The sequence below is a fragment of the Ranitomeya imitator genome, chromosome 8 (genome assembly GCF_032444005.1).
Source record: "Ranitomeya imitator isolate aRanImi1 chromosome 8, aRanImi1.pri, whole genome shotgun sequence".
Lineage (NCBI taxonomy): Eukaryota > Metazoa > Chordata > Amphibia > Anura > Dendrobatidae > Ranitomeya > Ranitomeya imitator.
Window position 1 is genome coordinate 15,036,794 of NC_091289.1, and position 22,744 is coordinate 15,059,537.

The following is a 22,744-nucleotide window of genomic DNA, read 5'->3' on the forward strand; positions in this document are numbered from 1 at the left end:
ATTACTTGACTGATGTATCTGCTGCCTAGATAATGTGATCCTGCCTGCTCGTTCTTCATTAACTAAATGTGTTTGTATTGAGCGGCACGTTCGGTTTCTATCATGCGGGAAGGTGTCCAGCGTTGTGGTCTAAATAGTCCAAAAATAATTCACCATTCTCATTATCCATCCTTTTTAACTTTATACTATAGAGTTATTCAAAGCATTAAATGATCAATCCGATCCACAATCATTTGCATCACAATTATCTCATATATGTATATTTTATATTTCTGATGTTTTTTTTTTATTTTTATAATCACTATCTATAAATAAAATCTGCAATTTTCACATTGATCACGAGGTCCAATATTAGACTCAAATTTCCTGATATGTACGGATTACTTTTCAGCAGACTCAACTTAATCACAGACAGGATTACCAGAAAAGGTAAAGTCTATTTACAGAAAATAAAACAGGATCCAGCATTCACAAAAAATGTCACAGCTCACCTCCTCCTCCTGTACAATGACTGATAACACCTCTATATACAGTAGATAACAGGATCCACCATTCACAATAGGTGATATCACAGCTCACCTCCTCCTGTACAATGACTGATAACACCTCTATATACAGTAGATAACAGGATCCACCATTCACAATAGGTGATGTCACAGCTCACCTCCTCCTGACTGATAACACCTCTATATACAGTAGATAACACAGGATCCACCATTCACAATAGGTGATGTCACAGCTCACCTCCTCCTCCTCTTGTACAATGACTGATAACACCTCTATATACAGTAGATAACACAGGATCCGCCATTCACAATAGGTGATATCACAGCTTACCTCCTGCTCCTGTACAATGATAGCACCTCTATCTACTGTAGATAACACAGGATCCACCATTCACAATAGGTGATGTCACAGCTCACCTCCTCCTGTACAATGACTGATAACACCTCTATATACAGTAGATAACATAGGATCCACCATTCACAATAAGTGATATCACAGCTCACCTCCTCCTGTACAATGTCTGATAACACCTCTATATACAGTAGATAACAGAATCCACCATTCACAGTAGGTGATGTCACAGCTCACCTCCTCCTCCTGTACAATCACTGATAAGACGTCTATATATAGTAGATAACACAGGATCCACTATTCACAGTAGGTGATGTCACAGCTCACCTCCTGCTCCTGTACAATGACTGATAACACCTCTATATACTGTAGATAACACAGGATCCACCATTTTGGGGCTCCGTTAATTCTCCAGGGATGGCAACTCCTGTCCTTTTTTATTGGATTTCTGTCCGGCGCCCAGAGAAGAGCAGTTTGGATTTTCCCACATACTAGTATAATATACGGAGCGCATGCACTCATTGAATGTGTGGCACCCCAGGAGTTCAGTACCACAGCAGTGCTGCCTTCCTCTCGGGGAGGGTAGTGCTATGCCAGGAGACAAGAGGAATTCCTTTGGCAGGTAAACAACACACACAACACCTTCTGAATCCAGGCCAGGAGGGGGAGCTCTAAACCCGATTTCAGGGCAGATTCCCTGAATAATGATCCTGGTCTGGAAGAGGAGCTAGTTTAGTCTGGAGCAGAGCAGACAGTGAAGAGAAAGGAGCAGAGGAGAGATTTAGGGCTCGAGGAGGCTGCTATTGGGTCTCTGAGGAGCTGGAGCGCGGAGACCGGGTACCGGGAGCCTGAGGCTATGGGGAACTGCAAGCCCCACAGCAGAACCAGAGGGCATAGAACTATACGTGTACTGCTCGCATTAAGCCTGTGATACAGCAGCATTATGGAGCCTGGAGTCACCGTGCAGAGACCCCAGAAGGAACGGCTCAAGCTGCCCATCATACAGGCACTGTCCCGGGACAGAAGGAGGACTAGGACCTTGTTAGGATACCTCAGGCAGCAAGGGACTTATAGCGTGCGCAAAGTGGAATGCTCCCAACCTAACTTGCCAAAGGGATTTCACTTGTTTCCGGGCTGCCTGGACTCATGTACCTGTTGCCGGTACCCTGGACTGAGGCCTGTTACATCTTCAGGAAACCAGGTAAAGACTTTATACCTTGTGTCCTCTATTCATTCCTCGGGGACCCAGCTTCTGTGGGAAGCGTCACCATCACTGCTGCATCAACATCCCCCAGAAGACCCCTTTAAAGCAGCGTCGGTCCCACTATTGACCGAACACCACAGGTGGTGTCACGACAATAGACTTTAACCATATCCCTTAAAAGACCTTCCCCTTTAATTGAGTCCCAGGGCCACGGACCGGGTCGCAGCCACCGTGACATTCCCCTTAAGAGCGACCGGACCCGGTACCGAGTACCCGAATGCCCTGCCGGGGCGACTCAAATGTGAGCTGCAAGTGGGATGGGAATAAAAGGAATATCCATTGCACACTTCGATGCAAGTAAAAAAGTTTATTGCAGACCGTGCTCAGGAATGATAAGTTAATAACGCTCCTTGGGTGCAAGCAACCTGACGTTTCGGTTTAAGATTCTCCCACAAGCGACTGCCCATAGGATAAAACCTCCATCACCAAATGTATCTATATGGTAATTTCTCCAGTCCAGGTTCATAGTCTCCCACCACCCGTCCCGCTCCTGCTCTCTCCGGGCTGCGGTCTTTGCGGAGGATCACAGCAGCCTGGCAGGCTCGCCAATCACATTAGCAGTTGACACCAGGCACAGGGCAGGGATTTCGGGGGCTGTATCTCTGGCCGGAGGCGTCAGCAGACACTGCAGAGGGCTGGTTATCTGATGAATAATTCATACGTACTGCAAGTGGCACACAATGATATGCAATGGCGGTAACAGGGATATGTGTGTGCTCCGCGCTTGTATAAATGCAATACAAAAGGGAACAGTCGTATCCTCGGCTTGGGCCCTGCGCAATGATTGGATCAGTGGGCTATGTGGCATCTGCCCAAACAGATCTGCACCAAACCCAACGTTTATCCTCTTCTCAATAAAACCAGGAGGAATTATATAGGCCAGTGGCACTTCTCAACCTGCGGCCCTCAGATGGGGGAGAAGTGCAAAAGTTGGGGACAACGGTGCAGGAGCTTTTGTACAAATCACCAAGGATCTGCACCACAAGTCTACCGGGGTCTTCGGGGACTCTTTCTTCAGACATCAATCAGATATTCTGCCCCTTAGTAGTATACTTTCTCTGCCATCTTGCATCGGATTTGGCAGCTCTGAATATTGTCACGTGCCGCTTCGCTCCTCTTCCGGGTGCACATTCCCTGCGATTTTCTTTTGCCAACACCATAGCTGACCTCATGTAACATAGTAACATAGTTAGTAAGGCCGAAAAAAGACATTTGTCCATCCAGTTCAGCCTATATTCCATCATAATAAATCCCCAGATCTACGTCCTTCTACAGAACCTAATTGTATGATACAATATTGTTCTGCTCCAGGAAGACATCCAGGCCTCTCTTGAACCCCTCGACTGAGTTCGCCATCACCACCTCCTCAGGCAAGCAATTCCAGATTCTCACTGCCCTAACAGTAAAGAATCCTCTTCTATGTTGGTGGAAAAACCTTCTCTCCTCCAGACGCAAAGAATGCCCCCTTGTGCCCGTCGCCTTCCTTGGTATAAACAGATCCTCAGCGAGATATTTGTATTGTCCCCTTATATACTTATACATGGTTATTAGATCGCCCCTCAGTCGTCTTTTTTTCTAGACTAAATAATCCTAATTTCGCTAATCTATCTGGGTATTGTAGTTCTCCCATCCCCTTTATTAATTTTGTTGCCCTCCTTTGTACTCTCTCTAGTTCCATTATATCCTTCCTGAGCACCGGTGCCCAAAACTGGACACAGTACTCCATGTGCGGTCTAACTAGGGATTTGTACAGAGGCAGTATAATGCTCTCATCATGTGTATCCAGACCTCTTTTAATGCACCCCATGATCCTGTTTGCCTTGGCAGCTGCTGCCTGGCACTGGCTGCTCCAGGTAAGTTTATCATTAACTAGGATCCCCAAGTCCTTCTCCCTGTCAGATTTACCCAGTGGTTTCCCATTCAGTGTGTAATGGTGACATTGATTCCTTCTTCCCATGTGTATAACCTTACATTTATCATTGTTAAACCTCATCTGCCACCTTTCAGCCCAGGTTTCCAACTTATCCAGATCCATCTGTAGCAGAATACTATCTTCTCTTGTATTAACTGCTTTACATAGTTTTGTATCATCTGCAAATATTGATATTTTACTGTGTAAACCTTCTACTAGATCATTAATGAATATGTTGAAGAGAACAGGTCCCAATACCGACCCCTGCGGTACCCCACTGGTCACAGCGACCCAGTTAGAGACTATACCATTTATAACCACCCTCTGCTTTCTATCACTAAGCCAGTTACTAACCCATTTACACACAATTTCCCCCAGACCAAGCATTCTCATTTTGTGTACCAACCTCTTGTGCGGCACGGTATCAAACGCTTTGGAAAAATCGAGATATACCACGTCCAATGACTCACCGTGGTCCAGCCTATAGCTTACCTCTTCATAAAAACTGATTAGATTGGTTTGACAGGAGCGATTTCTCATAAACCCATGCTGATATGGAGTTAAACAGTTATTCTCATTGAGATAATCCAGAATAACATCCCTCAGAAACCCTTCAAATATTTTACCAACAATAGAGGTTAGACTTACTGGCCTATAATTTCCAGGTTCACTTTTAGAGCCCTTTTTGAATATTGGCACCACATTTGCTATGCGCCAATCCTGCGGAACAGACCCTGTCGCTATAGAGTCCCTAAAAATAAGAAATAATGGTTTATCTATTACATTACTTAGTTCTCTTAGTACTCGTGGGTGTATGCCATCCGGACCCGGAGATTTATCTATTTTAATCTTATTTAGCCGGTTTCGCACCTCTTCTTGGGTTAGATTGGTGACCCTTAATATAGGGTTTTCATTGTTTCTTGGGATTTCACCTAGCATTTCATTTTCCACCGTGAATACCGTGGAGAAGAAGGTGTTTAATATGTTAGCTTTTTCCTCGTCATCTACAACCATTCTTTCCTCACTATTTTTTAAGGGGCCTACATTTTCAGTTTTTATTCTTTTACTATTGATATAGTTGAAGAACAGTTTGGGATTAGTTTTACTCTCCTTAGCAATGTGCTTCTCTGTTTCCTTTTTGGCAGCTTTAATTAGTTTTTTAGATAAAGTATTTTTCTCCCTATAGTTTTTTAGAGCTTCAATGGTGCCATCCTGCTTTAGTAGTGCAAATGCTTTCTTTTTACTGTTAATTGCCTGTCTTACTTCTTTGTTTAGCCACATTGGGTTTTTCCTATTTCTAGTCCTTTTATTCCCACAAGGTATAAACTGCTTACAGTGCCTATTTAGGATGTTCTTAAACATTTCCCATTTATTATCTGTATTCTTATTTCTGAGGATATTGTCCCAGTCTACCAGATTAAGGGCATCTCTAAGCTGGTCAAACTTTGCCTTCCTAAAGTTCAGTGTTTTTGTGACTCCCTGACAAGTCCCCCTAGTGAAAGAAACTGTACAATATTGTGGTCGCTATTTCCTAGATGCCCGACCACCTGCAGATTTGTTATTCTGTCAGGTCTATTAGATAGTATTAGGTCTAAAAGTGCTGCTCCTCTGGTTGGATTCTGCACCAATTGTGAAAGATAATTTTTCTTGGTTATTAGCAGAAACCTGTTGCCTTTATGGGTTTCACAGGTTTCTGTTTCCCAGTTAATATCCGGGTAGTTAAAGTCCCCCATAACCAGGACCTCATTATGGGTTGCAGCTTCATCTATCTGCTTTAGAAGTAGACTTTCCATGGTTTCTGTTATATTTGGGGGTTTGTAACAGACCCCAATGAGAATTTTGTTGCCATTTTTCCCTCCATGAATTTCGACCCATATGGACTCGACATCCTCATTTCCTTCGCTAATATCCTCCCTTAAAGTGGACTTTAGACAAGACTTTACATAGAGACAAACCCCTCCTCCTCTCCGATTTTTACGATCCTTTCTAAACAGACTGTAACCCTGTAAGTTAACTGCCCAGTCATAGCTTTCATCTAACCATGTCTCGGTTATTCCCACTATGTCAAAGTTACCTGTAGATATTTCTGCTTCTAGTTCTTCCATCTTGTTTGTCAGGCTTCTGGCGTTTGCGAGCATGCAGTTTAGAGGATTTTGTTTTGTTCCAATCTCCTCGCTGTGGATTGTTTTAGAAATGTTCTTACCTCCCTTCTGAGTATGTTTTCCTGGATTTCCTTTGTTCAAGTCTAATGTTTTTCTTCCCGTCCCCTCTTCTTCTAGTTTAACGCCCTCCTGATGAGTGTAGCGAGTCTTCTGGCGAATGTGTGTTTCCCAGGTTTGTTGAGGTGTAGTCCGTCTCTGGCGAGGAGTCCATCGTACAAGTAATTCACACCGTGGTCCAGGAATCCGAATCCTTGTTGTCTGCACCACCGTCTTAGCCAGTTGTTTGCATCAAGGATCCTGTTCCATCTCCTGGTGCCATGCCCGTCTACTGGAAGGATAGAAGAAAAAACTACCTGTGCATCCAGTTCCTTTACTTTCTTCCCCAACTCTTCAAAGTCTTTGCAGATTGTCGGTAGGTCCTTCCTTGCCGTGTCATTGGTGCCAACATGTATCAGAAGAAATGGGTGGACGTCCTTGGAGTTGAAGAGCTTTGGTATCCTATCGGTCACATCCTTGATCATCGCACCTGGAAGGCAGCATACTTCTCTTGCAGTTATGTCCGGTCTGCAGATGGCTGCTTCTGTGCCTCTCAGTAGTGAGTCTCCCACCACCACCACTCTTCGTTGCTTCTTGGCTGTACTTTTTGCTGTCACTTGTTGCTGTGTGCCCTTTTCTTTTTTGCTTGCTGGTATTGCTTCATCCTTAGGTGTGCCATCTTCATCCTCTACAAAGATTTGATATCGGTTCTTCAGTTGTGTGGTTAGTGATTTCTCCATGGTCTTCTTGCTTCTTTTGGTCACATGCTTCCACTCATCTGCTTTTGGAGGTTCTCTGACACTTTTTTCACCTTCTGTGACCAGTAGAGATGCTTCTGTTCTGTCTAGAAAGTCTTCATTCTCTTTGATGAGTTTCAAAGTTGCTATTCTTTCTTCCAGACCCCGCACCTTTTCTTCTAAAAGGACCACTAGTCTACACTTCTGACAGGTGAAATTTGATTCTTCTTCTGGTCGATCTGTGAACATGTAGCACATGCTGCAGCTCACCATGTAGGTTGTCACATCTGCCATGTTGCTCCTAGATCCTGCTGACTTGCTGTGTGTTTTCCTTCTTGTGTAATCTACTCAGCCAAGCTCTTTTGCAATAATGTCCTACAGGCAAAAATTCACCGTAAGGCGCGCGGTTTGGTGATTCTTTCCAAGCAGCTGGTCCCGGCTGTACCCAACGATCTTCTAGCTTAGGGAGACTCTTCGCTTTTCCCAGAAGGCACCTGGAATATGCAAATTAGCCTCCTCAAGCTTGAATCCCTGGTTTGGTGATTCTTTCCAAGCAGCTGGTCCCGGCTGTACCCAACGATCTTCTAGCTTAGGGAGACTCTTCGCTTTTCCCAGAAGGCACCTGGAATATGCAAATTAGCCTCCTCAAGCTTGAATCCCTGGGTCCCGGGGTCCATTCTAACAGTTCATCCATGTAAGAACTCAGATTGCACCTGTGACGCCAGAGAACTGGTATCGGGGGGTGTACTCAACAGTCAGTCCACAGACCAATAAAGCATGTCAATATCAAATATATTAAATATGAATAGCAATACTGCTTCTGGATACTAGGAAAAAAATTAGACGCTTAGCACATAATTTGGCCATTTCATGCCTGCCCAGCAACCAACGACAAGGTGGCCTCAAATCTGCTGGGTCCTATATGTCTAGTGTGAACATATCCCTAAGACTGAAGTCTGAATTCCTGGGTACATGTGAATACCTCTCTTCACAGTCTGATTTCATGGGTAGGTAGGACCCTGTTGCAATTACAATCCACCACATGCTGAAGGGCGGAGTGCTCGGTCAGAGCGCTAACATACATGCTTTAACACTACAGAGTGAAACTTTTTTTTTGTTTATTGTACATGGAGATGGCTGTTCCTAGTATGTTCACACTAGCTTGGAAGTGCCAGTCAGTCTTTTGTCATTTGTATATCAGTCCACAGACCAAGGCAGTGTAGTAGGCATGACTACCGTAACGTGTCAGGGGGTGGTAGCCATGGGTGAGGTACTCATGTTTCACGCCATGAAGATGGGGGTCCTGGCTGGGTGTGTGGGCCCTAGCTATGGAGGCATTACGCCCTTGTAGGTCGCATGATGTCGGTGACTTCGGCCGGCCAGGACCAGATATTGAGAGGTTCAATGAGAGAGACGACCAATCGAACATAAAGTCTTTTACTAAACAACTTAGTGGGGTTTATGTACAATAGTTAGGGGGTGCATAACTTCGTTAATGTTTCCATTAGTACATGGAGCATCGTCACACACATTTTCTGCTTTCTTACTTTAGGCTCGTTTTTGTCTCAACTAGTTCCTCTGCCTTCACCACAACCCAGCACAGTACGTCGGGAGCTTCCCTAGTCCCCACAATCCAGTGGGTGAGGGTCATATACCTCAACCCACGGTTCCACGTCTGTTATTTTCCCCTTAGTGTTAGATAGCGGAGAAGCTAAGTAAAGGCCATAGTGCCAATCTAGCTGATAACTTGGATTTCCCTCCCAGGGCACGCACTTAGTATCACGTTCCATGTTCCATCCTGGCACGTTACTTTTTTTGGGTTGCAAACTCGAGGCCGTACTGCATGGTGTCCTGTCCCAGGACTTTTCTCCAGTGCATCACTCTATCCTTCTATCACTTTACCTTTCCCTGCTCAGGATCACGCTATCCAGTGCTTCGGTCTCCTCTCATATCAGGGACACCTGCGCCATGTGGATCTGCCCATTGATCAGACAGTAGGTCTGCTTCTACTGCTGGCTGAGCCCTATCTGACCTCCTGACAGGAAACGATCTCTGTCCCTTCACTGTAGCCTTTTCTACTCTGGGCTAGTCCCAAACATTAACCCTAATTCTCCCATGGTCACTAATAACGCATGTCACGATACACATTTTACATTACAACAATACCCATGTCTTCAAAGGGGAACATGGGCAGTAAGTCCATCTCCTTGCACTACACCAGCCAAATCCAGGAGCTTTGGGAAAAACGGACACCTTGAAGAGTTGGCACAACTCCCGGAAAACAAACAAGCCCCATGGTTTTCTTTGGCCTCAGCAGGCGGGTGAAGGGGCATGGGCTGTCAGGAAGGGTTGAAGTCGGCAAGTTTGGACTACACCACGCTAGGACCGCACACAATCAGGGATGAGGGAAATGTAAGTGTGGGCCAATCTTTTGAATTATGACATCCAACATTGGAAAGATTAAGGGGAATAGGGTGGCAAAAATAAAAATTGGTATTTAAAAAAAAAAAATTTATAAATTTTTTTTTTTTTTTTTTAAAGGAATTTCATAACTTCCATAAAACTTTTCCAAGGGGTTTTCCAGGAATGTAATAATGATAGCACTATATTCAGCGTTTTGGCTGGACCAGATGTTTGGTGCTGTGCCCGATAATCAGGACAGTGGATCTGACGATCAGCCCCTTACTTGTCAGTCAGACCCCACCAATCAGATACTGATGGTCATAAGGAGACATCATCAAAATTCGTCTCAGAAAACCTTTTCATTTTGGCTGCAGTAGACATAGCGGATGATGGAAATCTCCATTATTTTATATCTGTTTGGACCATCCCTCCTAAACTATAATGCTGTGCCCCCAGACTGACCCCATAAGACCCCGGGTCCAGATGCCCACTCATCTGGTGCCAAATCCCCAAAATATCTTTCTCTGTTGTTTTCCGGCGATATAAGTGTTATAAATGGATTCATTATTAAGGCTCCACAGATCTTTGGGGTGGGTGTAGACACATGCTTGATCTGAAACGTGCCCAAACCCCGGATTATTGATAAGAGGGGTCCTCCTCATCCATCTCCGCTCTGCCTTACAGAAGAATGAGCAATGTATAAACCGATGCTTAGATGAATCAGGGAGCATCTGCGGGAGCCGCCTTCAGTACACATCCACTGACAACTCACTCCCTTTAAATAACTTTTGCATATTTAGCATAATAAAACGTGGAATTTCTAAAATCCGTTACCCTATAACAATTAGACGATATCATCGCAGGCGTCATCGCAGTAATCACTGCACATTATGTGAGGTAATTACGCTCTGCTCCAGTTAACATCTTGTTGAACAGCCCCGGGTTCCGGGAATGTGCCGCACCAGGCACGCGCAGGCTCTTCTAAGGGTTAATGACATAAATGTCATTTTTTTCTGCCTGGTTAAGCCCACTGTCTTCATAGAGACATACAGTATGTTCTCAGTCTGTGACATTTCTAATAGAGCAAACAGAGAGTCAGATCCTGGAGTGATATCCATACAGATGAGACACTCGGAGGAAGTCCTGTCTGCTAATGGCCCAGATGTTATGGGGTCCCACACCTAAGACAGTGGCTCATCGAACAAGGTGCTGCTCCCACCGTCCCCCATACTCATGCACGCCCAGTAAAGTAGCAGAATTTCCCAATAGGTGGAGAAGAATAAATCGTTGCCACCTCTGTCCCCTCCAGACACCCCTGTCCATCTCCACCAGACACACCTATCCACAAAATAGTCTGCTTCGGAGTCCTCAGTGCCCTCCAGACACCCTCGTCCAATTCCTCCAGTCACCCTCGTCCAATTCCTCCAGTCACCCTCGTCCAATTCCTCCAGACACCCTCGTCCAATTCCTCCAGACACCCTCGTCCAATTCCTCCAGTCACCCTCGTCCAATTCCTCCAGTCACCCTCGTCCAATTCCTCCAGACACCCTCGTCCAATTCCTCCAGTCACCCTCGTCCAATACCTCCAGACACCCTCGTCTAATTCCACCAGTAACCCTCGACCAATTCCTCCAGTCACCCTTGTCCAATTCCTCCAGTCATCCCCGTCCAATTACTCCTGTCACCCCTGTCTCCAATTACTCCTGTCACCCCTGTCTCCAATTCCTCCAGACACCCTCGTCCAATTCCTCCAGACACCCTCGTCCAATTCCTCCAGACACCCTCGTCCAATTCCTCCAGACACCCTCGTCCAATTCCTCCAGTCACCCTCGTCCAATACCTCCAGACAACCCCCCCGTCCAATACCTCCAGACACCCCCATCCAATTACTCCAGTCACCCCCATCCAATTACTCCAGTCACCCCCATCCAATTACTCCAGTCACCCCCGTCCAATTAATCCTGTCACCCCCGTCCAATTACTCCTGTCACCCCCATCCAATTACTCCTGTCACCCCCGTCCAATTACTCCTGTCACCCCTGTCCAATTACTCCAGTCACCCCCTTTTACTTCCAGACAACTCTTGTGGCAGCTTATACTCTGTGAGAACAAATGAATTGGACATATTGAAAACTAATTGCCAGATAATTGTCAGAGGACAAACAGAACAATCCCCCATACAATGCAGAAGATGGGACGGCTGTGACAAAACTTTCAGGTTTGGCCAACATCTGTCTAATATGTACAGTATGCTACTTGACAAGTGTGTTCAGCTTAAGTTTACCCCCTATGCATCTTGGACATAACGATAGACCCACAGGACCACTTTCAGGACCCACACCCATCTAGAAAACGTGATCTCATCTCTGGGAGTAGAGACGTGGCCGAGCAAGAAGGGTAAGCAATTCTCTGAAGTGTTACAGAAGTGAATTGAGAAGGTAGCGGATCAGTAATGTAATGTATGTACACAGTGACTGCACCAGCAGAATAGTGAGTGCAGCTCTGGAGTATAATACAGGATGTAACTCAGGATCAGTAATGTATGTACACAGTGACTGCACCAGCAGAATAGTGAGTGCAGCTCTGGGATATAATACAGGATGTAACTCAGGATCAGTAATGTATGTACACAGTGACTGCACCAGCAGAATAGCGAGTGCAGCTCTGGGGTATAATACAGGAGGTAACTGTTATGACCTGGTGGTCAGGACAATAATGGACCTGGTGGTTAAGAGCACACGAAATGACCTGATAGTTACTAATAATATAGGACGAGCTCTGAGACGTGAGAACTCTGCTGACCGCAATCCCTAAGCCTATCACACACACACTAGAAATAGCCGTGGAGCGCTCCTGACGCTCCCTAGGCGCCTCGACACAGCCTAAGGAACTAGCTAGCCCTAGAGATAGAAAAATAAAGCCTACCTTGCCTCAGAGAAATTCCCCAAAGGAAAAGGCAGCCCCCCACATATAATGACTGTGAGTAAAGATGAAAATTACAAACACAGAGATGAAATAGATTTAGCAAAGTGAGGCCCGACTTACTGAACAGACAGAGGATAGGAAAGGTAGCTTTGCGGTCAGCACAAAAAACTACAAAAAGACCACGCAGAAGGCGCAAAAAGACCCTCCGCACCGACTCACGGTGCGGAGGCGCTCCTTCTGCGTCCCAGAGCTTCCAGCAAGCAAGACAACAATCAAAATAGCAAGCTAAACAGAAAAATAGCAAACCAGAGAAAAACAAGCAGGAACTTAGCTTCTGCTGGGAAGACAGGTCACAAGAACGATCCAGGAGTGAACTAGACCAATACTGGAACATTGACAGGTGGCATGGAGCAAAGATCTAAGTGGAGTTAAATAGAGGAGCCAGCTAACGAATTAACCTCGTCACCTGTGGAAGGAACCTCAGAAGCCGCAGCCCCACTCACAACCACCAGAGGAAGTCCATGGACAGAACCAGCCGAAGTACCATTCATGACCACAGGAGGGAGCTTAACAACAGAATTCACAACAGGTAACTCAGGATCAGTAATGTAATGTGTGTACACAGTGACTGTAACAGCAGAATAGTGAATGCAGCTCTGGAGTATAATACAGGATGTAACTTAGGATCAGTAATGTAATGTATGTACACAGTGACTGCACCAGCAGAATAGCGAGTGCAGCTCTGGGGTATAATACAGGATGTAACTCAGGATCAGTAATGTAATGTGTGTACACAGTGACTGTAACAGCAGAATAGTGAATGCAGCTCTGGAGTATAATACAGGATGTAACTCAGGATCAGTAATGTAATGTGTGTACACAGTGACTGCATCAGCAGAATAGTGAGTGCAGCTCTGGGATATAATACAGGATGTAACTCAGGATCAGTAATGTAATGTATGGACACAGTGACTGCATCAGCAGAATAGTGAGTGCAGCTCTGGGGTATAATACAGGATGTAACTCAGGATCAGTAATGTAATGTGTGTACACAGTGACTGCACCAGCAGAATAGTGAGTGCAGCTCTGGGGTATAATACAGGATGTAACTCAGGATCAGTAATGTAATGTATGTACACAGTGACTGCACCAGCAGAATAGTGAGTGCAGCTCTGGAGTATAATACAGGATGTAACTCAGGATCAGTAATGTAATGTATGTACACAGTGACTGCAGGGCCGCCATCAGGGCATGACAGCCGTGACTGGGGCCCGGTGAGCAGAGGGGGCCCGCATCGGGCCCCGTCTCATCTGGTCACAGGGCCCCCCCTGCAGGCGCTGCGGCAGCGGCACACTATTGACGTGCGGGCCCGTGCCCGCACGTCAATAGTTAACAGCCGCCAGCCAGTCTGAGGCTGGCGGCTGAATAGGGCCGCAGTGCGCACTCGCCGGCGTCTGACGTCATTGTCAGCCGCCGGGCCCGGCGGCGAGTGCGTCTGTGTGGAGCCTGGAGAGGGAGCTTCACCCGGCGCTGGAGCTTGGCCAGGTAAGAAGTTGTGTTTTTTTTTTTTCTTTGAGAGCTGCTGCGATCCAGGGGGGCCCGGGGGGCAGGATGATGGACACACAGGGGCAGAAATGCTGGACACACAGGGGCAGAATGGTGGACACAGTGGGGCAGAATGCTGGACACACAGGGGCAGAAATGCCGGACACAGTGGGGCAGAAATGCCGGACACAGTGGGGCAGAATGGTGGACACAGTGGGGCAGAATGGTGGACACACAGGGGCAGAAATGCTGGACACAGTGGGGCAGAAATGCTGGACACAGTGGGGCAGAATGGTGGACACACAGGGGCAGAATGGTGGACACACAGGGGCAGAATGGTGGACACACAGGGGCAGAATGCTGAACACACAGGGGCAGAAATGCCGGACACAGTGGGGCAGAATGGTGGACACACAGGGGCAGAATGGTGGACACAGTGGGGCAGAATGCTGGACACAGTGGAAATGCTGGACACAGTGGGACAGAATGGTGGACACACAGGGGCAGAATGGTGGACACAGTGGGGCAGAATGGTGGACACAGTGACACAGGGGCAGAAATGCCGGACACAGTGGGGCAGAATGGTGGACACAGTGGGGCAGAATGCTGGACACAGTGGGGCAGAAATGCTGGACACAGTGGGACAGAATGGTGGACACACAGGGGCAGAATGGTGGACACACAGGGGCATAATGGTGGACACAGTGGGGCAGAATGGTGGACACAGTGGGGCAGAATGCTGGACACTGACACAGGGGCAGAAATGCCGGACACAGTGGGGCAGAAATGCCGGACACAGTGGGGCAGAAATGCTGGACACAGTGGGGCAGAAATGCTGGACACAGTGGGGCAGAAATGCTGGACACAGTGGGGCAGAAATGCTGGACACAGTGGGACAGAATGGTGGACACGGGCAGAAATGCTGGACACAGTGGGGCAGAATGCTGGACACTGGGGCAGAAATGCTGGACACAGTGGGGCAGAAATGCTGGACACAGTGGGGCAGAAATGCTGGACACAGTGGGGCAGAAATGCTGGACACAGTGGGGCAGAAATGCTGGACACAGTGGGGCAGAAATGCTGGACACAGTGGGGCAGAAATGCTGGACACAGTGGGACAGAAATGCTGGACACAGTGGGACAGAATGGTGGACACGGGCAGAAATGCTGGACACAGTGGGGCAGAATGCTGGACACTGGGGCAGAAATGCTGGACACAGTGGGGCAGAAATGCTGGACACAGTGGGGCAGAAATGCTGGACACAGTGGGGCAGAAATACTGGACACAGTGGGGCAGAAATGCTGGACACAGTGGGGCAGAAATGCTGGACACAGTGGGGCAGAAATGCTGGACACAGTGGGGCAGAAATGCTGGACACAGTGGGGCAGAAATGCTGGACACAGTGGGGCAGAAATGCTGGACACAGTGGGGCAGAAATGCTGGACACAGTGGGGCAGAAATGCTGGACACAGTGGGGCAGAAATGCTGGACACAGTGGGGCAGAAATGCTGGACACAGTGGGGCAGAAATGCTGGACACAGTGGGGCAGAATGCTGGACACAGTGGGGCAGAATGCTGGACACACAGTGGGGCAGAAATGCTGGACACAGTGGGGCAGAAATGCTGGACACAGTGGGGCAGAAATGCTGGACACAGTGGGGCAGAAATGCTGGACACAGTGGGGCAGAAATGCTGGACACAGTGGGGCAGAATGCTGGACACAGTGGGGCAGAATGCTGGACACACAGTGGGGCAGAATGCTGGACACAGTGGGGCAGAAATGCTGGACACAGTGACAGGGGCAGAATGCTGGACACAGTGACAGGGGCAGAATGCTGGACACAGGGGCAGACTGTGAGACCCAGGGGCAGAATGGAGACACGGGGCAGGATGAAAGACATGGGGGAATGACTGGAGACAGATGAGGCAGAATGGAGACACAGGGGGCATGATTGGAGACAAGTGTCAGGATTGCAGACATGGGGGCATGGTTGGAGACATAGGGGGCAGAATGGAGACATGGGGCATGATTGGAGACACTGGGGGCAGAATTGGAGACAGATCGTGCAGGATCATGGGGCAGGATGGATATGATGGAGACAGATGGGGCAGGATGGAGAGATCACATGGGGCGATCATATGGGGCAGAATAAGGAGATCATATGGGGCAGAATGGATACTCATGAGGGCAGGATGGGAGAATATCTGGCTGACGCCAGGAATGAGACACACGGGGCCAGGCTGGGTGATATTATTAATACCATAGGGGCTAATTTAGGGATATTATTACTGCAGTGATGTATTTATTTTATTTTTTGAGTATACTGTTTTAAATGGGGGGCGGTCCTGTTACTGTATAGAGTGATACTATGTCGCCTTCATGTGGTGTAATGTAGAAGTTGTGAAAAATTAAGTAATGTGTTCTGCAAGCGGAGCTCGAGATAACTGTGTTATTTCCTGCAGAGAGAAGTCCTGGCTGGATGAAATGATGGCGGTCTGTGCTGGATGAAAGATGAAGGACTTCACCTAGAGACGTCACTGGTGAGTCAGTGTGTTACCTATACACTGACACTATACACTGTATACAGAGCTCCTGTGTATAATTTCACTAGTGATCACTATATTATCTGTACACAGACACTGCATACTAAGTACAGATCTCCTGTGTATAATGGCACTTATGGTGATAGTATGGTGCTTTTTTAAAAATTACTGATCAGAATTGTAGTATTCAGTCACTATGTGGTGGTAATATGTGGTCTGGACATGGTGTTGTGGTATTTGTTCCTTGTATGTGATATTATTCGATCACTGTGGTGGTAATATGTGGTCTGGTCATGGTGTTGTGGTATTTGTTCCTTGTATGTGATATTATTCGATCACTGTGGTGGTAATATGTCATCTGGTCATGGTGTTGTGGTATTTGTTTCTTCTATGTGATATTATTGGGCATTTTAAAAATTGAAAAATAAATAAAAATATACCTAAATTGTATTGCATATTTTAACAAATATTTAATAGGTTACAGCAGAGTAGGGCCCGGCCAAAAGTGTCTACCGTGTTATGGTGGCGGCTTAAAAAATCTTTTGGCCAAAACAAAAGCTGCCTGCTATATGTGTGATCTGGTGATGGGAACTGTTAATGTGTGATTGGTGAGAAGTGGAGTTTTTCCAAGAGAGAGCCGTGGGACTGTGGACAGTTCGAGGGGTGGAGCCTGGAGGCGGGGCTGGGGTGGAGCCTGGGCGGAGTCTCAAGGGGGCCCCGAAAATTTTGCCAGTATGGGGCCCCGAAATTTCTAGTGGCAGCCCTGAGTGACTGCACCAGCAGAATAGTGAGTGCAGCTCTGGAGTATAATACAGGATGTAACTCAGGATCAGTAATGTAATGTATGTACACAGTGACTGCATCAGCAGAATAGTGAGCGCAGCTCTGGGGTATAATACAGGATGTAACTCAGTATCAGTAATGTAATGTATGTGCACAGTGACTGCACCAGCAGAATAGTGAGTGCAGCTCTGGAGTATAATACAGGAGGTAACTCAGGATCAGTAATGTAATATATGTACACGGTGACTGCACCAGCAGAATAGTGAGTGCAGCTCTGGGGTATAATAAAATTATACAGGAGGTAACTCAGAATCAGTACAAGAGAAGTCATGTAATTAATTTGCCATATTCCCATATTTTTCATTTAGATTAGCCTTATAGGAACACAGTAAATAAAAATGGACTTGCAGAAATGTGCGGTTGAGCGGAGGATGGAGGCATTTTCCCTGGTGACGGATCTGTTCTTCGTATTGTGGGTTTTGGATCATTAATTCATATTGTGCAGAAGTTCACAGCACAATATTCGATGCAAACCACACGAGTGACCCTGCTGCCCACCCAATCATCACTTTCATGCGGATAATTCATTGGCTCCTCACCTGCATTTGCGCGAGAAGAGATAATACCGATATGATCAGACTTGTGTATGAGACGAGGGCCAGGAATAGAGCGATTATGATTGTTCAGGTTCATGGATTTTTGTATTGGAATTTGTAATTTTCAGGGGGAAAAAAATGTCTTCAAGGATTATTTTCTCCCTCTCTCCATCTTCCCTTATCAGATCTCCCTGAAGGGCATTTCAAGGACAATTCCTCTGGCCGTCCTTTCACTCTTTGCCCATGTTACTGTAATCATTAGGATGCAATGCAGCACATGCATCAATGTGGGAGCACTTTTCTTCTGATTCTCAGTTCTAACGAATGCACAGATGTGAAGAGACTCGGAATGAACCTGGGAGAAAAAATAAACAAAACCGCGGAGAGAATCGTCTCCAGATTGTTACTATGAAGCCGCAACAATCTGCAACATAGATGGTTCAGCCCCATAGACGGAACGACTCGGGTTCCATTGTCCGGGATGAATACAGTATGCGTTTCCAAAATCAACGTTGAATGTTTTAATGTTTTGCTCCATTTGGACCAGTTTGTGAAACAGTTCTCCAAAATGGGCACCTTTGGCGCCAAATTGCGACTTTTTAAAAACTGGCACAAAAACAAACAAACTGATACGTTGAATGTTAATCTTTGTCGAATTTATCAGAGGAGGGGCAAAATTGTGATAACTTTGGTGCCATCAAGCAAAAAAAAAAAAAACACGAATGCTCCATTATTGATGAATCGGCCTCAATGTTTTCTTGTATTGCTCCAGCGCATCTATAGTTAAAAGAAATAAAGTCACTTTGCTAATAGACTTGCTTGAAAATCAAAAAACTCATCGTTTTGTGTATACAGCGCCTATAGGTCTCCATGGTTACAAACGAATCTCATTCGCTTTCTCTGATCCTTTTTTTTTTTTTTTTCTTATATTTTTCAGATAGCAGAAGAAGAGGCAGCAAGAAAATGGAGTAACATGAAGACGAGTTGCAGAAATTGCAACAAGTTTTTTTTTTTAAATGTTTTGTTTGGGATTAATGAGTAAAAGATTTTTTCAAAAAGTTTTGAAATACTGCAAGAAGGAAAAGTTTATTATAAAATCAGCAGATCAGTGAGGTGATACTTCTTACTTTCTTTTATAAGCATCACGTTCCACTGCTTAAAAATTGGTGAAAATCCCCTTTAATTGAAAGCGACCCTCATCTATTAGGTATAACGAGCGTCTCTTCTTCTGGAGGATCTGGCATGTCCATTCATTAAATGAGCGGTCTACTAATTTTAGTGTAATGCTTCATTTCTCCTGCGGAGGCGCTGCAGAGAAACTGAACACTTGCTGCCAGGTTTCTCCACTGATCACTGAGGTCTTAGAGCAGTAGGTAGTTTAAAAAAAAAAAAAGTAAATAAAATCTATATATGAAATTTGGGGGATTTCAAGTGGATTTCAAGGCTGCCCAGTCAATTTTTGAAACTATGAATTAATGTTAGAAATTGAATTGAGTCATATAAATTCCAAAGTGTCACCAGGAAGCTTCACTTGGCCCAAACCTTAAAAAGTCCATGCATGGTCTATGAGGATCTACCACATCCATGATAATTAGGTTCCTGTAAATGAAAGAACGGCCTGACCTTTAAAATACTGTAAAATGGCTCTTTAGAAAATGTGTCACAGGCACATCATATTGGGAGGAAGGGGGAATGGGGGCGACTTTATTATGGGAGAGGGCTTCGCTCCATCGCAAATGTCAGACTTGGGTTCTGCAGCCTTCTCGGGATTGTAATGCAAACAGTGGGATCTGTATCTATAGACATAACACAAGGGAAACAATAACTGTTACCAGGGTCTGTACATGGCTCTATGGACGGCGTGAAGTTGTCACATCTCAAAAACTACGCACGTTATAATGTAAAATGCTGGGGTATAAATGACGCTGTATGCGGCACAAATCATTTTAAAGGATTTCGAGTAAAGTTTCATTAAAGGACAGGGCAGTCACTGTGTACATACATTACATTATTGATCCTGAATTACATTATTATTGTGGTTATAGCGCCATTTATTCCATGGCGCTTTACATGTAAGGAGGGGTATACATAATAAAAACAAGTACAATAATCTTAAACAATACAAGTCATAACTGGTACAGGAGGAGAGAGGACCCTGCCCGCGAGGGCTCACAACCTACAAGGGATTGGTGAGGATACAGTAGGTGAGGATAGAGCTGGCCATGCAGCGGTTTGGTCGATCGGTGATTACTGCAGGTTGTAGGCTTGTCGGAAGAGGTGGGTCTTCAGGTTCTTTTTGAAGGTTTCGATGGTAGGCGAGAGTCTGATGTGTTGTGGTAGAGGGTTCCAGAGTAGGGGTGATACGCGAGAGAAATCTTGTATGCGATTGTGGGAAGAGAAAATAAGAGGGGAGTAGAGAAGGAGATCTTGTGAGGATCGGAGGTTGCGTGTAGGTAAGTACCGGGAGACGAGGTCACAGACGTATGGAGGAGACAGGTTGTGGATGGCTTTGTACGTCATGGTTAGGGTTTTGTACTGGAGTCTCTGGGCAATGGGGAGCCAGTGAAGGGATTGACAGAGGGGAGAAGCTGGGGAATAGCGGGGGAACAGGTGGATTAGTCTGGCAGCAGAGTTTAGAATTGATTGGAGGGGTGCAAGAGTGTTCGAGGGGAGGCCACAGAGCAGGAGGTTGCAGTAGTCGAGGCTGGAGATGATGAGGGAATGGACTAGGGTTTTTGCAGATTCTTGGTTGAAGAATGAACAGATTCGTGAAATAGTTTAGAGTTGAAGTCGGCAGGAAGTGGAAAGGGCTTGGATATGTGGTTTGAAGGAGAGATCAGCGTCAAGGATTACCCCGAGCTTGTGGGACTGGGGAGAGTGGGCAGCCATTTACTGTAATGGAAAGGTTCGTTGGGGGGGTCACGTGAGATGGGGGAAAGATAATGAACTCTGTTTTGTCCATGTTAAGTTTGAGAAATCTAGCGGAGAAGCTAGCGGAGAAGAAGGATGAAATAGTGGACAGACATTGAGGGATTTTGGTTAGTATAGGGAGGTGATATCTGGTCCAGAGATGTAAATCTGTGTGTCATCAGCATAGAGGTGATACTGAAAGCCATGAAATTCTATGAGCTGTCCCAGGCCAAAGGTGTAAATGGAAAAGAGCAGGGGCCCTAGGACTGAACCTTGTGGGACTCCGACAGATAGGGGGTGAGGGGAGGAGGTGGTGTGTGAATGGGAGACTCTGAATGTCCGGTCTGTTAGGTATGATGAGATCCAGGATAGGGCCAAGTCTGTGATGTCAAGGGATGAGAGGGTCTGTAGTAATAGGGAATGGTCCACTGTGTCAAAGGCAGAGGACAGGTCCAGGAGGAGGAGGACAGAGTAGTGTCGCTTGCTCTTGGCGGTTAAGAGGTCATTGGTGACCTTAGTAACGGCAGTTTCAGTGGAGTGGTGTGACCGGAAGCCAGATTGTAAGCGGTCAAAGATGGAGCAAGAAGATAGATGGGAGGACAGTTCAAGGTAGACGTGTTGTTCCAGTAGCTTGGAGGCATAGGGGAGAAGTGATATAGGGCGATAGCTAGATTCAGAGGATGGGTCAAGAGAGGGCTTTTTGAGGATAGGTGAGATGAAGGCATGTTTAAAGCTTGAGGGGAAAACACCAGTTGTTAGTGATAGGTTGAAGAGATGGGTTAGGGTTGGGATGAAGACTGTGGTGAGGTTTGGGATGAAGTGGGATGGGATCGGGTCAAGTGCACAGGTGGTGAGATGTGATCTTGAGAGTAGAGTGGAGAGTTGATCTTCTGTAATGGTGGAGAAGTTGGTTTTGGAGGTGGAGGTGTTGTGAATTCTCTTGTCAAGCTCCCTCCTGTGGTCATGAATGGTACTTCGGCTGGTTCTGTCCATGGGCTTCCTCTGTTGGTTGTGAGTGGGGCTGTGGCTTCTGAGTTTCCTTCCACAGGTGACGAGGTTGATTCGTTAGCTGGCTGCTCTATTTAACTCCACTTAGATCATTGCTCCATGCCACCTGTCAATGTTCCAGTATTGGTCTACTTCACTCCTGGATCGTTCTGCCCTGGCAGCAATTTTCAGAAAGGGTCTCTCTGAAGCCCTTAAGGATGTCTTGGTGGGATTTCCCATGCCTGCTGGTCTGAATGAGTCTATGTCTTTGGCCATTCAGATCGATCGACGCTTGCATGAGCGTAAAGCTGTGCACCATTTGGCGGTATTATCTGAGCATAGACCTGAGCCTGTGCAATGTGATAGGACTTTGACCAGAGCTGAACGGCAAGAACACAGACGTCGGAATGGGCTGTGTTTTTACTGTGGTGATTCCACTCATGCTATCTCCGATTGTCCTAAGCGCACTAAGCGTTTCGCTAGGTCTGCCACCATTGGTACGGTACAGTCGAAATTTCTTTTGTCCGTTACTCTGATTTGCTCTTTGTCATCCTATTCTGTTATGGCATTTGTGGATTCAGACGCTGCCCTGAATTTGATGGACTTGGAGTTTGCTAGGCGCTGTGGTTTTTTCTTGGAGCCCTTGCAGTATCCTATTCCATTGAGAGGAATTGATGCTACGCCTTTGGCCAAGAATAAGCCTCAGTACTGGACCCAATTGACCATGTGCATGGCTCCTGCACATCAGGAGGATATTCGCTTTTTGGTGTTGCATAATCTGCATGATGTGGTCGTTTTGGGGTTGCCATGGCTACAGGTACATAATCCAGTATTGGATTGGAAATCAATGTCTGTGTCCAGCTGGGGTTGTCAGGGGGTACATGGTGATGTTCCATTTTTGTCTATTTCGTCATCCACCCCTTCTGAAGTCCTGGAGTTTTTGTCGGAATACCGGGATGTATTTGATGAGCCCAAATCCAGTGCCCTACCTCCTCATAGGGATTGCGATTGTGCTTTCGATTTGATTCCTGGTAGTAAGTTTCCTAAGGGCCGACTGTTCAATTTATCTGTGCCAGAGCAC

The 22,744-nt window shown here is 46.3% G+C and overlaps 1 protein-coding gene and 1 long non-coding RNA gene across 3 annotated transcripts in view; one reads left to right on the plus strand and one right to left on the minus strand.

The window, feature by feature from the left end:
* LOC138647408 (uncharacterized) overlaps positions 1 to 19,020 on the plus strand; it is a 92,068-nt gene extending 73,048 nt beyond the window's left edge. For both annotated transcript variants that reach the window (XR_011314963.1, XR_011314962.1), the window contains one exon: positions 18,704 to 19,020. This is a non-coding gene — a long non-coding RNA (uncharacterized lncRNA). The remainder of the gene's footprint in view (positions 1 to 18,703) is intronic.
* The window catches only part of LOC138647407 (G-protein coupled receptor 22-like), a 165,473-nt gene that overhangs the window by 75,521 nt on the left and 67,208 nt on the right, over positions 1 to 22,744 (minus strand). The window lies entirely within an intron of this gene.